General features: G+C 34.0%; 1 pseudogene; it reads right to left on the bottom strand.

The window, feature by feature from the left end:
• Positions 1-3,736: 3,736 nt before the first annotated feature.
• LOC128070506 (vacuolar protein sorting-associated protein VTA1 homolog) lies at positions 3,737-4,661 on the bottom strand (annotated as a pseudogene).
• Positions 4,662-5,795: the final 1,134 nt, after the last annotated feature.

Raw genomic sequence — 5,795 nt, 5'->3', positions numbered from 1 at the left:
AGAGGAACCTGGTACAAAAAAACGTCAGGTTTCTTTTTATTTAATGCAAGTTAAAGTGTCACTTTCAGATTCCTAGGTACTTTAACACAGGAAAATTATTGCTTTTTGAAGACCCTACTGGCAATAAAGGAAGGTACTTTTGTGGGATTTGTAGTGCTTTCACAATGTCTTCATATAATGTTAAAACTTTCTCTTTAATCATGATAAAGTTTGCTTCTGATAATTTCAAAAAATTAACATACTGAAGAAAATTATATAGTACAGTTTCAGATTTATTCTGATACTATTCCCCTTTTATCAATTGCATGTGAACTAATTTTCAATAAAGAAATGTACCTCGTAGCAGAACAAGCTATATTTACCATAGGCCAAGAACTAATCTAAATTCTTTACATATATTAACGGATTTAATTCATATCAACATGTGCTATTACTATCCCATTTTTTAATTTAAATTTATTTATTTTAATTGGAGGCTAATTACTTTACAATATTGTATTGGTTTTGCCATACATCAACATGAATCCGTCATGGGTATACACGTGTTCCCCATCCTGAACCCCCCTCTCACCTCCCTCCCCATACCATCCCTCTGGGTCATCCCAGTGCACCAGCCCCAAGCATCCTGTATCCTGCATTGAACCTGGACTGGTGATTCATTTCTTATATGATATTATACATGTTTCAATGTCATTCTCCCAAATCATCCCACCCTCTCTCTCTCCCACAGAGTCCAAAAGACTGTTCTATACATCTGTGTCTCTTTTGCTGTCTCACATACAGGGTTATCTTTACCATCTTTCTAAATTCCATATATATGCATTAGTATATCCCTATTTTATAGACAAAAACACTTGATACACAGTCATTGAATAGCTTACTCAAATTTATGCAGCCAAAAGTATCTGAATGGGATTGAATTTCTGGATAACAATTCTTAGCTATAATATATCACTTCTCTGAAAAAAATTGGCTTTAGTTTGATTCCTATAACATCGTTTTGGTACTTTTTTGTACTTAACACATCCTATCTGTTGTGTAGTATTCATTTACTCTTTGTGAAACCATGTGTCATATTTGGTTCAGAATATGTAGTAACTAGAATTTTTATCTTTATAATATCTTTTGCTGCATGACCTTGAGTGATTTGTGTGTTATCTCTGTGTCTTCTTATCTACAAAGAGATAAATTTAGGTTGTCATCTGGTGTCAGCTCTTAAATTTTGTTTGGATATCATTCTCATATACACATATATTAACATTTAGCATTTTCTGTGTACCCATATGGTGTTGGTGCTCTCTTTCTGATTTCACTGCAAGATTTTTTTTTTATGTTCCTATTATTAGAAGTTCTTGTAGTATTCCTGACTCTTATGATGAATTACTTTTATACCAGTGTATTTACATTTCTTGACTTTATTATTCAGTTTAGTTCAACAAATATTTATAGAGCCCCTACTTTGAGCAAGCTCTGAGAGGTGGTGATGGACAAGGAAGTATGGCATGCTGCAGTACATGGGGTTGCAGAGTTGGACACGACTGAGCAACTGAACTGAACTGAACTATAGGCTAGGAATAAGGAACAAAAATAAATACCATATGGTTTCTGTCCTTGAAATATTAGTGGTTGATTTGTGAAAACTCTCTAGTTCCTAGTCTCAAGAAATGGGTTGTTCTTTTTAAAACGTTTTGTGTCTTTTTACTAAAATATCATCAATACTAATTTTAAAACTATCTCTTTAAGCACATTTTTGGTAACTGATTATGTTACATGTCTGTTAAGATTTAGAAACTAACCTTGGAACAAGCTATTATGAAAAAATGCTGAATTTTGTTGACTTTTATTAGTACTATAGTGTTACTATAATATACTATTAGTTAACATAATAGATTTAAAACACAGGGGAAAAAACAGCTCTTTTTTTAAGAAAAAAATATTTGTCAGTTAACCAAATGAAAACCACAAATGTTTAAGCACTAATCTATAGTCTTGAAATTGTGCTGCTACTATAAGGGAAAAAACATATCTGCTTATTTTTGTTGTTATAAACCAATTATATATATTATATGGTATATACTATTATATTATATGATATAGTATGTGGAATAAACATATTAGGTAATGTGCTATAATATGAAACATAAAATATTTCATATATAATATATAATGTTATATATCATTTAATATATAATAGTATACAGTTGCATATGGCACACTAAGATTTAAAGTGCTTTGTTTATAGCCTGTATATGAATTATTTTATTCCTTATTAAATCAAATTATACTTTGGAGTTTATATTCAAATGATTTTATTTACCGCAACATTATTTTTTAAGTTGTATGAAGTAAAAAATGAAAGTCCTTTCCCCAGAGGTAGTCACTGTTAACCATATATTGCATATCCTTTCTGACTTTTTCCAGTTCATACACAGACCTGAAATTTGATTTTAAAACCATATTATTTATTTCAACATAAGTCAGAAGAAAACTGAAATACAGAAAGACCCTTTTGTTTTTTTTTCAGTTTCAATAAAACTTTATTTATACAAGTGGCCAGCCCACAGACCACAATTTGCTGACCCCTATGTTAAAAGATTCCAAATATTAGTGTAATGAATGAAATATATCAGATAAATTTCAGGTAAATCTGCCAAATTTCTCTCATTTTAAAAACTGTCAAAAAAAATAAAAATAAAATAAAATTAAAAAAAAAATAAAAACTGTCTTACTTTAAAAATGTGACAATTTCAGCATGCAAAAATGATATCTGGCTCTGCAATAAGTCGAACTAGTTAAAAGGAACCTTGTATTTATTTTTTACACAGCACACATGCAGGTGACACAGTAAGTTCATAATTCCCCACAAAAAACTTATAAACTCAACAACTGGGAATCATGTTCTTATAATCTGCATCATTCATAGCTATATACTCTATGGAATCCATTCCATAGCAGCAGAGAACCTTAACTCAAAAGCACCAAGTTTCCAGGCATTACTACAAACATCTTGTTTTCATTCTCTAATACATGCAGTCAAACTGCCTAGGAAGCAAATACCAATTCACTTTAAGTCTCAATGGGTAAGGGGAAACCGTTGAGCAACCAATATTATTCTTACGTCTAGAACTGATGCTACCTCTTTACTTCATTACTTTTTCCTTTCATGAACATTTTATTTTTTAGCGTAGCTCTATTTGAGTATAAACTGAAATTTGAATATAGTCTCTTTCAGATTCATCTAACAGTTTAGAATATTCATATCTGTTTAATCCTGAGGAAAACAGAAATATGATCTCTAATGTAGAATATTCTGGCAGTCTTTATTAAAAGTTAAGTTCAGAATTTTATAGCAAAATGATTAGGGTCTGTTTGTTCAAATTATAGACTATAAGATTCCTTCATTTATTTAGATTAAGATTCAAAGCTAATTCCCAATACATTTTATAGAAGTGTTTTCATGTTTTGAACAAGCAGGGTTCAGTGGGCATTTATAGGACCTTGCTCATATTAGAGAGCTATGCACTCAGAGACTACTGGATCCACTAAATGGACAATGAAAACTGGTTGAGGCTGCTGATGAATACTTCAATAGGAATCTGATACACAGACACAGATTTCATTGTTAAAGTCAATGGAACTGAAGTCTTCCTTAGAACTCTGCTCCTGATAGGCTGAAGTTAGAGTAGTGGACTGTTAGTTCTTTAAGCCAAAAATGCATGGATGTTGTACAAAGGCTTCATTCTCTGCCTGTAGTCAGTAACTTGAGGGCCTTCTGCAGATTCTGCACTGCAGTGCTGACATCTTCATACTGCAAAGCACTGCCAGCATACTTGGCAGTATTTCTGAGCCCTCGCAAAGTCCTCTGGTGTTAGTTGGATATCGCCCTGGGGCACTGTACTGAAGAGTGCGGGATCATTGGCCGGAATAGTCTGTGGAGTAGGCCATATAGTGTTACTTGTTACACCTGTGCTGTGAGGCACTTCTGCTGGGGTATTAGCTGGAGCGTGGGCACCAGGGGAAATCTGGATTCCAGTATAGCCACTTGATGGCATGTTGCATGGGTCATATGTGGAAGATGACGGCTGAAGTGGCTGAGTGGGTAGAGAGGTGACTCCAGCATCTTCATTTTCCTCAACATCTACATTGTCTTCTTCAATCCCAACAGGGCCTGCTTGAGGAGTCTCTCCATTCTTTAAACAATTATTAATATATGTTGCCTTCCACCTTGCATACTTTCTGTGTTTCACATTTTCATCAGTGAGTTCTCCAAACACTGTTATGACATCTATTAAAAGACTTGCAGTATAGAAGGATTTAATCATGTTTTTGTGAAATCTCCCAGCACGATCTTCATTATCTGCATACAAAAACATTTTCAAAGCATAATTCTCCAAATGTGCAGAACCAACTATTTATTGAGTAATAGCTTCATTATCACCCAACTGTTTCTTAAGAGCTTCTAACTGATCCATTAGCCTTGATAGAAATTTATGACATTCAGGAGTTTTACTATCAATCTTCATTCGAGTTTGCATTGCATACAATCGACAGTAATATGCCACCACAGGGTCTCGCTTGTCATGCTCCTGAGCCATCCTCAGATGATGCTGTATGCTCTTAAACTGTTGGGGCAGCGGGGGCAGTGTAGCAGGAGCAGCCATCTCCTCTTCAGGAATCACCACTTCCTACTCCCAGAAAGATCCTTTTGTACTGAGCTGAAGTAAGGTAAAATGTAGCCCACTCCACTATTTAAAGGTAGTGTCCCTTTCTTGCATCCACCTGTATTTTGAGAGCCAGTGTCACCTGTGTTATTCTTAGTTTTCAACCTCAGAGTAGTAAAAACTGTGAATTTCTGTCTTCAATCCTCTCATTATATTTTAGCTAATTTTTAGTTCATGGCTACAATTTATCAAACTTGATAAAATTATGGTTGAAATGCTGCTTTTTCTTTCTGAGATTCTTTTGTCAAAACAAAAACCCATGAATTTTAATTTCACCTGTTTAAAGGGTATTCAGCCTATCAAATTATCTCTAATCAATCCACACTTGGACTTTCTCTTGAGAAACCCTGCTAAGAATTAAAAGGTGATATTGTCACTATAACTATTAAATTCAACAAGTATGATAGAATTTAACTGACATTATGCTAAATGACTGAGGATAGATTTAACAACTAAGCTAAAATCACAATACTAGCTAATGTTCAAAGTAGGAAAGAATCAACTAAGTTTAAAATTATTTTTTATACATGCGTTATGGTTGTGTTAGTCTTCAGTGAAATACTCTAAGTCATGGGTACTCACTCAGAAAGGAAAATGGAATTGAATTCACAAAAGCATGTTTAAATTTTACTCCCCAATTTTTACATCAAGGACCGCACCAGCATTTTTTATTACTTGACACATAATATTTGGTGATTTTTTCCATATTCTGAAGACAAATACTGATAAGTATTAGAGTTTGTGAAGCCCACATACAAAACACTTTATTTGCATTATCTCATTCAATCTCCACAACAGCCATGTGAAGAAGATATTAATAGTATCCATATTTTACAAATAGGGGCATCCTTGGTGCCTCAGACGATAAACAATCTGCCTTTAATGTAGACTTGGGTTTGATCCCTGGGTGAGAAGATTCCCCTGGAGAAGGGAATGGCAACCCAGTCCAGTATTCTTGCCTAGGAAATCCATGGACAGAGGAGCTTAGGGGGCTATAGCCTATGGGGTCACAAAGAGTCAGATACAACTGAGCGAATATCACTTTCATTTTACAAATTAAAATTACTTCTTGGA

The sequence above is a fragment of the Budorcas taxicolor genome, chromosome X, assembly GCF_023091745.1.
Source record: "Budorcas taxicolor isolate Tak-1 chromosome X, Takin1.1, whole genome shotgun sequence".
Lineage (NCBI taxonomy): Eukaryota > Metazoa > Chordata > Mammalia > Artiodactyla > Bovidae > Budorcas > Budorcas taxicolor.
The sequence above is the reverse complement of the archived record's forward strand: the minus strand, read 5'-3'. Positions and strand labels throughout refer to the sequence as shown.